This window comes from Mus musculus, chromosome 17, assembly GCF_000001635.26.
Source record: "Mus musculus strain C57BL/6J chromosome 17, GRCm38.p6 C57BL/6J".
In the NCBI taxonomy this organism is placed as follows: Eukaryota; Metazoa; Chordata; class Mammalia; order Rodentia; family Muridae; genus Mus; species Mus musculus.
The window spans coordinates 28,083,444-28,095,563 of NC_000083.6; positions in this window are offsets into that span (position 1 = coordinate 28,083,444).

A 12,120-nucleotide genomic window follows, 5' to 3' on the forward strand; every position below is an offset into this window, starting at 1 on the left:
TCGCTCCGCTCTGTAGCCCAGCTGGCCTCCTACTCAATATGTGGCCCAGGCTTCCCTCGAGTGTGTGATGCTCCTACACCTGCCTCCCAAGTGCTAGCTTCCAGGCAGTAACACCACAGCAGCCTCTCACATCTATTCCAACCCTTAATTCCCACTCCCTTTAATTACTTGAGAATTATCACCCTGGAAGGAAGGGCTGCCTGTCTAGGCTATCTAATGCCTCTGTCCTCCTGGGTCCCCACAGCCCAGATTGAGAAGCAGGTGTGTATATTTCCGTCCAGCCCCAGCCTGATGTTTCACACCTGTAATCCCAGCACTTGGGAAGTAGAAGCAGGAGGTCCAAAATTTTCAAGGTCATCCTTGGCTATGTAGAGAGTTTGAGGCCAACCTGAGCCACATGTGAACCTGTCAAAGAAAGAGAAAGGAGAGAGAGAGGAAGAGAGGTGTGTTGGGGGTGGGGAGGAGGGTGAGGGAGAGAGAAAGTACTGAAGAAAAGAAATGCCAGGCCCCTGCCCCTACAATCCCCGCCCCCATGCCTCCGCCATTCCCCGACTGGGTGAGTGAGACTGAATAGATATTCTCATTGGGTAAATACGGTTCTGTGTACCCCTACCCTAGGAAGCAAATTATACTGAGAGTCGGTCTAATCCCCAAAGATATTCTGAAAAAAAAACCAAAAGACAAAAAACAGTGGCCTGCTGGTTCCACGTGGCTATGAGGGAACTCAAATTTTAAAAGAAATCCTGGGTGCGGATGGGGAAGTAAAAAACAAAACAAAACAAAAAAAGCCCAAAAACCAAACCAAACCAAACCAAACAAAACCCCTAATATTACTAAAGCCGTTCTGAGCTCAGGATGATAAAAGAAAGACTGGTCCAAGGTCACCACCAGTTTATGGAAAAAATTTCGAGACGAATCCACACAGCTCAGTGTGTTTACTGTGCGATGTATAGAACTTTGGAAGAGTTAATGCCAACACTGTAAATAAATATTTACATCTTCTGAAGGAAAACCGCGTAAATGATAGGTCACGGACGGAAACAGTGAGGGCTTAAGTTAAATAGAGGCCAAGGCCGTCAGGTCGACTGGAAGATAAACAGCCGGCCCAAGCGGTGGGGGTGCAGTAAATACAGTGCGGGACATTTAAATGGAACCAGTTGGACTCGTGTAAACTGGGGCAGACTCTCCCCGGGGCCTCCCTCACACACAGAACCGCACGTCAAAACGATTGGTTTTAGTCTCTTGACAAATGCGTTTCTTTCCACCGACTCCCCACAACCCCCCAAGGCTATGAGAAAGGCTGAGGTAATCTGGAGGTGGCTTAAGGGTCAAAGGGAAGTGTGGCGGCTGTAATCGCGACGGATCCCGTAGAGAGCTCAGAGTCCAGAACAAAGAAGATTCTGGAAGTTACAATCACGACATTGCTTCTGAACCAGTCTTTCTTCAACAAGATTCAAGGGACTTTGCTGGTCCAGAGCCCTCAGCACACTTGCCCAGAACCCACACTCCGTGGATGTCGCTAACGGTCCTCAAAAAACAAAACAGTTTACCCTTTCTCCAGAGCACCCCTTAAACCTTGTAGTCACAGGTTGCGCCTATGATTACTCTGTATTGAACTGGGGCTGGGGCCATGGCAGCAGAACTGGAGGGTTCTGTCGAGCGACCGGTAGGGGGCAGCAGAGGGCAGCGAGACTGTCGAGGGAGAACCTGGGATTCCCCCTCCCTCTGCCTACTTCCCCCCTCCGCTCTCCCCAGTGACTCAGCAGCCACAAACGCCAACTTGAAAACGTTCTCTAAGCTACGTCCCCAAAACAATTGCTCCTTGTGCCCGGGACACGGGCGCGAGTTACACACTTAAGCTGTTCCCAAAGAACTATATTCAGTTGGTTTTCAACTCCGGGGAAAAGCTGGCAGCCTCTTTGTGGATTTAAAAAAAATAATAATTTTTTTTTTAAGTTGGAGGGACAATTAAACCTTTATGGGCCCCAGAATGTACCTAATGCAGACATAAATAATGCCCTCATTTCTGTCCAATATGCTTTCTGGCAACAGAGAGGGTTTTGGGTTTTTTTGGTTTTGTATTTTTATTTTTTTGCCATGTCAGGATAGAGTTGAGCTCAGGTCCCAGAAACCCATTTTGATTAGGGCAGGTGACAGGGGTCAGCAGGAGTCATGACTCTGACCCTAAATATGACACCAGCTCTCTCTCATAAAATGGACACATCGCAGGCCTCCGGGCCTTACTGGTCTTAAATAAATCACTTACAGAACTCTTAAAAAGACTTCCCAGACAGCCACCAGGATTTTAGGCCAAGAAAACTCGTTTTGTTTCCTTCGTGTGTTTCTTTGGGTCCATTTGTCAAGAACCCTGACTGCTCTCAACACAATACAATACATTCACATACTTCCAACTTGGTGTCCTTGAATGGTCCACGGGATTTCATTTTAATCCAATAATATCATTAAATGCTCCAGGGCCTCCCTTCTTAAAGGACGGTTTGAGCAAACCCTTTTGTTGAGTGAGGCAGCCTTTGTAAGGCAAATGACCAGCCACCAATTTTGTTTTCGAAATCTTGGGATTTCACATAGCCCATTTCCTCAGACGGGGGCCCCCACTGGAGGTGGGGGCCTGTGTTTTATTTTACCAACTTCGGTAAAGACTGTCTACTGGACACACAGGACTGGACAGGGATGAAGGCACTGCGAGTTAGCTGGAGCAAGAGATGGGTTTCAATCATTCCTGTCTTCTGTAATTATCTAAATTGTACCGAGAGCTGAATATAATGACCTGACAAAGAGTGACATGGAGAGCCAGTCTATTTGAAGTTGATCTCAAAAGAAATGGCTGAGAAGTTAGGGGGTCATTGCTGTAGGGGTTTTTATTTGTGGTAAAATAGTATAATATTTATCACTTTACCCGTTCCTGCATAGACAATTCCGGGACATTTTAAATAAATTAAAGTTACAATGTTGAGTAACATTGTTACTTATCTATACCCAAGCCCTTTCCATCATCCTCAACAAACGCTCTGTCCTCTTCGGACAAAGACTGCCCATCCACGTCCCTCCTCCCTCCTCCCTCCTCCCAGACCACCGCGGCCTCTCTCTCATCTCTAACAGTAGAGATGTCACACACACCAAGGTTTCTGTAGTTCTTTCTCCCTTCCTACCACAAGAGAACGGGGAAGTTGCAGTGTGAGCTCACACACACACACAAACACACACACTCACATATACACACTTATATACACACATTCACACACATTCACTCACACAGACACACAGGCATTCTCTCACACATACACACACACATTCACTCACATACACACATTCACTCACATTCACACACATGCACACATACACACTCATACATATACACATATTCACTCACACATATATGCACACACATGCACATATACATACACATATATACGCTCACATACACAGACACACAGACACACTCAGATGCATTCACTCACACACACATTCACTCACACACATATACACATTTACTCACACACACATATACACATTCACTCACACATATGCACATTCATGCACACGTACATATTCACTCACACATATATGCACACTCACACATACACATGTACACACTCACACATACACACTCATACATACACATACACACAATTCACTCAGTCACACACACTCACACATATGCATACACATTCATACACATATATACATACTCACAATGCATACATATTCACACACACATATACACACACTCACACATACACATTTACTCGAATATATATATATATATATATATATATACACACACACACACTTACATACAAATAACACATTTTCCTTCACACACACACTCAGTCTCACAATTCATTTACACATACACCTCAGCCAGTGACCTATAAGGACACTCATACACCCACACACTCACACACACACTCACAAGCACACAGACACACACCTCACACACACTCACACATACACACACACTGCATTTTTCTACCTTCTAGATTCTTCCTAACACTGTCTCCACAGTCCCCCTCTACGTTGTCTACATGATGAAGCCTGGGCTCCCCAGAGCTTCCTGGAATGGTTTAACCTTGCTGGAGGGTCTGCAGCCTCCGGCAGAACAAAAGGAGGTCAGTAGGGCTGAGTCTCTGCTGCTCGCTGAGGAATGGCAAGAATTTTCTGACCCTGATAGTCTGAGAAAGCAAGAACAGGATAAGTTGGTGGCTGATATGGTGCTAAGCTCACTCACGTGTAGCCCTGATGTTCCTAAAGCCTGTGATGTACACACCTGTGACATGCGGGGCTAAGAGAGATGGGAACACAAGAGACATAGAGGCCTCCCAGGGCACCCTCAAATTCCATGCTGTGGAATTTCCCATTGAGCTGCTGACTAAGGAAGAGGCAAGAGGATTGTCTCAATTACCAGAGCAGCCCGAGCTATGCAGTGAGATCTGGCTGAATAGCCTAGAGTATATAGCAAGGCTCTGTCTCAACAGCTCCCTCAAATGGGGTGTGTGTGTGTGTGTGTGTGTGTGTGTGTGTGTGTGTGTGTGTGTACACACATATACCCAACATCCGCATACACAAACCTACACACAAATACAAAGGAGGGCTGTCCCCTCAAGGCAAAGGCTAGGAATACAGCCCAGAAGTGCCACTCCAGACCAGGCCAAACCACACCCTAGGCTCACTCTCAGTCCAGTCACAAGGAAGAAAGCACAGCAGAACCATCTCCAACCCCTGTAGGGTTTCCATCTCTTGTCCCACAGGCAGCAACCAAGGCACCCAGAAGGCTTCCTGTTCAGGTTTGTTGTTTTGTTTTGTTTTAAGATTCATTTATTATTATATATAAGTACATTGTAGCTGTCTTCAGATGCACCAGAAGAGGGCATCAGATCTCATTGCGGATGGTTGTGAGCCACCATGTGGTTGCTGGGATTTGAACTCAGGTCCTTTGGAAGAGCAGTCAGTGCTCTTACCCACTGAGCCATCTCTCCAGCCCCCACCCCACCCCACTTCCCCGCTCAGGTTTTATGCTGCCACTCATTATTTGGTCTCTTTCAGCTGCCTCCTATCCCTCCCCCACCTTGGTCTAATGGAGACCTCACTTATGTAAAAGTTGTCTTGTTCTCTAAGGAACTACTGAGGGGTTCCTCCCCAGCTCCAGCACTGCCAGCCTGCCCCCCCCCCCCCTCCGGGAAGGCTGCAGCTTAAAGGATAGAGAACTCTGGGCTTCAGAATGGGGGTGCCCTGACAGCAGCCAGACCACATAGCTATGCTCCCCAACTCTGAGAATTTGGGGGGGAAGAGGGGAAGCATCTGGAATTCTGAGACAGAGACAGACAGAGTGTGTGTGCGCGCGCGTGCGTGCATCTGTGTGTGTGTGTGTGTTTACCCTGGGAGGCCAGAAGAGGGTATCAGGTTATAGGAACCTGTGGGCCTCCTGACATAGATGCTGGGAACCCAAATCAGGTCCTCTGAAAGAGCAGCAAGTATTCTTAACTGCTGAGTCACTCTAGCCCCACATGACCCTCTCCACCCTCCCTCCCTCCCTCCCTCTCTCCCTCCTCTCTTCCCTCCCTCCCTCCCTCCTTTCCTCTCTCCCTCCCTCCCTCTCTCTCTCCCTCTCTTCAGTGTGCGAATGTCAGTCCCTCACTAAGTTTCTCTGTGCTTGGAACCAGTGTTTGCACTTGATGTTTCCAGAAGTTGCTAAGAGGGTCTCGCTACCTCGAACCCATGTGTAAGTTTATTAAAGAGAAGTTCATTTGTGCTCGCTACACTAAATCCTGGCTGGTCCCTGTGCATAGGACACAAGTTGGGTGAATGAGGCACGGGAGAAGTCTGCTTCCTAGCTTTTTATTGGTTTGGAGACGTGGTCTAACTGTGTAGCCAACCAACGCCTCTAGGTTAGGTTTACCTGGGCCAGATGCACATACACAAAGAGAGAGTTTGTTGCTTTGGCGTGCGTGCGTGCGTGGGTCCCACACAATCCCACTGTCAAGGTGACAGCTAAGCAGGTCTGGCCGCTGTCTTGGAGGCAGCTGCCTTTGCTCTGTGCCCTTGTGAGCCCTGCATTGGACATCACGTTTCCCTGAAACTGGTTTCCCATTGGCGCAGGGCTCCAGTCCTTTGGCCCCATCAGAAAGCAGTGACTCCTCACTAGGCTTTAGATTTGCATGTTCTTGACATCCAACAGAAAGCAGGCTTTCTTGTATTTGTTTATAATATGGGTTCTCCTCTGTGAAACAAATATTCTATTTACCTATTTTTTTTAAACATTTATTTATTTATATGTATATGAGTACACTGCAACTGTCTTCAGACACACCAGAAGAGGGCATCAGATCCTATTACAGATGGCTGTGAGCCACCATGTGGTTGCTGGGAATTGAACTCAGAACCTCTGGAAAGAGCAGTCAGTGCTCTCAACCGCTGAGCCAGCTCACCAGCCCTCTATTTTAAAAAAGACTTTCATTGGTTTGTTAGTTTGGTTTTCACTCTATACGTCCTGACAAGCCTGGAAACTCACAGCAATCCTCCTGCCTCAGCTGGAGTCACAGGTCTGAGCAATCATGTTAGGCTTCACTATGATTTGTTGTTGGTGTTTGTTGGTTCTTTGAGATGATCTCTTACGCTGCTCTGGGACCCACTGTACACTAAGTATCCTTGAACTTGTTTGAGCCCCTCTGCCTTAACCTCCCAAGTGTGTACCAGGATGGGTATCTTACTCTCTGTCCCTGGCTGACCCAGAACTATGTAGACCAGGCTGTCTTGGACCTCACAGAGGTCTGTCTGCCTCTTCCTTCCCAGTGCTAGGGTTAAGGGCATGGCTACCATGCCAGGCTTGCTGCTGCTTCTCCTTCTCCTTCTCCTCCTCCTCCTTTCTTTTTTTTTTTTTTTTTTTTTTTTTGGTTTTTCGAGACAGGGTCTCTGTATAGCCCTGGCTGTCCTGGAACTCACTTTGTAGACCAGGCTGGCCTCGAACTCAGAAATCCACCTGTCTCTGCCTCCCAAGTGCTGGGATTAAAGGCGTGTGCCACCACACCTGGCCAGGCTTGCTTCTTATTGAGTCAGGATATCACTAAATTACCTAGGCAGGTCTTAAACTTGGAATCCTCCTGCCCCAGCCTTCTGAGTAGCTGGGATCACAAGCCTGGGTGACCAAGGCTGTTTTACTCTACTGTTTTCAGGTGGAAGCTAAAGTTATAGGTTCGAGGCTGCAATAGTTGGTTTTAGTTTTCTTTCTTTTCTTTTCCATTGATTTTTTTTTATTTGTTGTTGTTGTTGTTGTTGTTGTTTTATTTTTACACACTTACTCTTACTGTGTGTGTAGCCCTGGCTGTCCTGGAACTTGATATGTAGACCAGGCCTCAGACTCACAGAGCTCCACCAGCCTCTGCTTCCAGAGTGCCAGGATTAAAATGTATGCCACCACATATTCTCCCCCATTTGTTTGTTTGTTTGTTTGTTTGCTTGTTTGTTTTTGGAGACAGGGTTGCTCTACGTAGCCCTGGCTAGCCTGGAACTCACTTAGTAGACCAGACTGGCCTTGAACTCAGAAGTCCAACTACCTCTGCCTCCCAAGGGCTGGGATTAAAGGTGAGCGCCTATACCTGGCTCTAGCTTTAATTTTCAACTTGGCCCAGAGTCACCTAGGGAAAGAATCTCAATGAGGGATTGCTTAGATCAGGCTGGCCTGAGGAGCTATGTCTGTGGAGGACTGCCTTGATTGATGTGGAAAGACCCAGTCCACTGTGGGGGGCACAATTCCCTGGGCTTGAGATCCTAGAGAAAGCAGAGTACTGGGTGTACATGTGTGCCCACTTCTCTCTGAGCTGCTGGGCCAACAATGTGACTGGTTGTTTAAGTTCCCCCCACTTTGGCTTCCCCACACGATGGACCGTACATAACTTGGAACTATGAGCTAAAAGTCAACCTTTCTCTCCTAAGTTGTGTTTTTGTTTTTATTTTTGTTTTTTTAATTTATTTAATCAGAGTGCTTTTACCACAGCAACAGAAATGAGACTAAAACAGAAACATCCCTGACCTTGATGGGTGACAAACTTTCATGCTGAGTTTCTAGCCTACTCAAAATATGTTTGAATTTCTCTTTGTATTCTCCTTTGACCCATGCATTATTTAGAAGCAAAGTTCCCAAATATTTGGGGATTTTCCAGGGATCTCTATTATTAGCTTCTAATTTAATTCCATTGTGGTGAGAAAACATTTTTTTTCTTGAATCTTTTTAAATTTACTGAGACTTGCCTTATGGAAGGAATATGGCCTATTTTGGTAACTGTTCTCTGGGAGTCTCAAAACTATGTGTGTTTCTGCTGCTTTGGACGAGACAGTTCATGAGATCACGGAGGTCAAGCCGATGGTGTGGCTCAAGTCTTCCAGAGCCTGACTTATTTTCGATATACGTAATTAAGGAATATCGACACAGCCAATGATTATGATTGCTATATTTATATTTGTAGTTCTAGTCTCTTTATTTTTTGTAGTTTCTGCCTCATATATTTTGAAGTTCTGTCATTAAGTGCAATTACTTTTAAAATTGTGAAGAACTGAGGTTGGGGTGTGGCCCGGTAGGTAGAGTGCTTGCCTTGCATACATGAATCCAAGGGTTTGATAGCCAGCACCACACAGGCAGGATGGCATAGTGACTGTCTGTGATCCCAGCATTTGGGAGATGAGCAATCTGAAGTTCAAAGTCACCTACCCACATAGTGAGTTTAAGCCAGCCTGGGCTATAAGACCCTGCCTCAAAAACTAAGCAAACAAGAATACTAGAGAACTGACCATCCTTCTTGAAATATTTCTTGTTTTGTGTTTTTCTAAACAGGGTTTACACTGAACTCATGAAGATCCACCCACCTCTGCCTCCTGAGTGCTGGGATTAAAGGTGTACTCCAAGATACCCAATCTTTAAAAAAAAAAGAGAGAGAGAGAGTTTTTATTTTTCATCTCTGTATCTACATGTGTACATCTAACTGTATCTATGTGTATGCGCCTGTGAATTCAGGTGCTCAAGGAGGCCACAAGAGGGCGCCAGATCTCCTGGGGCTCAGTTTGATTTCTGGATCCTTCATAAGAGCAGCAAGCACTCTTTAACACTGTACCATCTGTCCAGACCACATACACACATACATAATACAGACAGACAGATGACAGACAGACATCTTATCACTGTTCCCCTTCCTATTTTGCATACAAGAATCTTCCTACAATATGAATTCCCTTCTCCTCTTGACCTTTTGGCTTTTATTGTTATACTTCTTACATATGCATGCTTCAAACCACACAATACAACATAAATTTTTGGTTTAAGCAGTCAATTATCTTTGAAAAAGATATAAACTGTTGCTTAAATCCGGTGGTTTTCTTAGGGGGAGGGGTGGTTTGCTCTTGTTCTTTTGGGCAGGGCCACAGCTGCATCTGGCAGCCTTTTCCTCCGTCTGGGAAACTTGAACAATTTTCTACAGTGCAGTTCTGCTGCTGGAAAATTCTTCCAAGTTTTGTTTGAAAAGGCCTTTATTATACTTTCATTCTTAAAGCTTTCTTGACGTTTTTATTTATTCTGTATATGTGTGTGCAGCAAACGCATGCATGCTCACTGGTGTGCCTGTGTGTGTGTGTGTGTGTGTGTGTCTGTCTGTCTGTCTATCTGTCTCTGTGTGAACGTCAGAGAACAGCTCCTAGGAGTCATCTGTCCCTCTACCCTGTGGGTCCTGGGCATTGAACTCAGGTTGCCAAGCTTGGCAGCAAGCTCCCTTACCCAGTGAGCCATCCCCTAGCCCACTTGAAGATATTTTACTGAGTTTAGATTTACAATTCACAGCTGGGTATGGTAGCTGTTAAGATATAGGAGACTACAGCAAGATTTCAAGTTCAAAATAGGCTGAAGCAATTCTAGGGATGTCTTATCTTCCCTGCCCCCCCACCCCCCACCCCCACAAAGGAAGCTGGTAAATCCTAGAAAACGATTGCTTATTTCTACCGTCCTTCCTTCCCTTCCCCCACCACGTCCACCTTTCTTTTTGAAAACACAATCTTTTGGGGGTCTTGTTTGTCTTTGTTTTGTCGAGGCAGGGCTTTTTCGTATAACAGCACTGGCTGTCCTGGAACTCGCTCTGTAGATCAGGCTGGCCTCAAACTCACAGAGCTCCACCTGTCTCTGCCTTCCAAGTGCTGGGCTTAAAGGTGTGCACAGCCATGCTTGGCTTAAGAACACAATCTTGAAACCCTGTCTCGAAAAAAAAAAAAAAAAAAAGAACACAATCTTTTTTTTTTTTTTTTTAAAGATATTTATTTATTTATTTATTTATTTATTTATTTAATGTAAGTACACTGTAGCTGTCCTCAGACACTCCAGAAGAGAGAGTTAGATCTCATTATGGATGGTTATGAGCCACCATGTGGTTGCTGGGATTTGAACTCCTGACCTTCGGAAGAGCAGTCGGGTGCTCTTACCCACTGAGCCATCTCCCCAGCCCCAAGAACACAATCTTATTTTTAAATTTATGTTTATATGTGAGCCTGCTTGTCTATACAAGCACTACTACATGGCTGCAGTACCACAGAGGCCAGAAGAGGGCGCCAGACCCCCAGGAACTGGAGTTGCACACACTTGTGAGCTGCCATGTGGGTGCTAGGAACTGAACCCTGGTCCTCCAGAAGGGCAGCCAGTGCTCTTACCCACTAAGCCACTCTCCAGACTCCTTGTTCTCTTCCTTTCCCCTCTGTTTTCTTCTTCCCTACCTCCTCACCAGACAGGAGAATAAAATACAGTCACCAATGTTCTCCTTTAGTTGGAAGAAAAAAAATCCTTGTTTTGTTTTGTTTTGTTTTGTTTTTCCCAAATTCTTTCTTATCTTATATAGAGACTACAAGAAAGCCAAGCCCAGGGCTGGTGAGATGGCTCAGCGGGTAAGAGCACCCGACTGCTCTTCTGAAGGTCCAGAGTTCAAATTCCAGCAACCACATGGTGGCTCACAACCATCCGTAACGAGATCTGACTCCCTCTTCTGGAGTGTCTGAAGACAGCTACAGTGTACTTACATGTAATAATAAACAAATCTTTAAAAAAAAAAGAATTACTCTTTAAAAAAAAAAAAAAAAAGAAAGCCAAGCCCATGGCTAACACGTTTGCTGAATGTTTCTGGAATCAACTCATCTTTGTAATTGGTGTGATATCCAAGCAAAATTTCTTTAGAAATTCCACTTTTTTTTTTTTTTTTTAAGTTAAGAAGTGATTCTTAGCCGGGCGTGGTGGCTCACGCCTTTAATCCCAGCACTCAGGAGGCAGAGGCAGGTGGATTTCTGAGTTCGAGGCCAGCCTGGTCTACAGAGTGAGTTCCAGGACAGCCAGGGCTATACAGAGAAACCCTGTCTCAAAAATCCAAAAAAAAAAAAAAAAGAAGTGATTCTTGTATCTCTCACTCAAACGAAGACTACAATTTTCTTGTGAAACTACATGGAGACAGGCTTAACTTTTTTTCCCCATAATATGCTGCCTAAAAAATGTTTTCAGAGCCTGGCAGTGGTGTCACGTGCCTTTAGTCCTTGCACTTGGGAGGCAGAGGCGAGGACTAGCTCTGTGAGTTTGAGGCCAGCCTGGCCTACAGAGCGAGTTCCAGGACAGCTGTAGGCTCACAGATGAAAGGACTACCCAGTGCTTTCTAAAGCTGCTTCCGTGCGACCCTGACTTCAGCTGTTCGGCTTTTTCCTCCCTTTTGAGACTAGGTTCTCACAAAACATAAACTTTCTGTATAGCTGGGAAGGACCTTGAGTTCCTGGTCTTCCTGTGAGAGGGCGCATTTCATCTCATAGCTCCCAGGTCACCAGCCATCACCACAGAGGTCAGGGCAGGAACCCCAATGCCGCCGTCACGAAGAACCACTGTTCCCCATGAACAACCATCTTTTTACACAGCTTAGGACAGGATGGCACTGCCCACAGTGGCCTGGGTCCTCGATCGTACATCAATTAGCAATCACGAAGGTGTCCCACTGGGGACTGGAGAGATGCTTAGCGGTTGAGTGTCATTACTAACCTTGAGGAGGACGAAGGTTCAGTTCCTAGTGCCCACTTCTGGGAGTTCACAGCCTCTAACTCCAG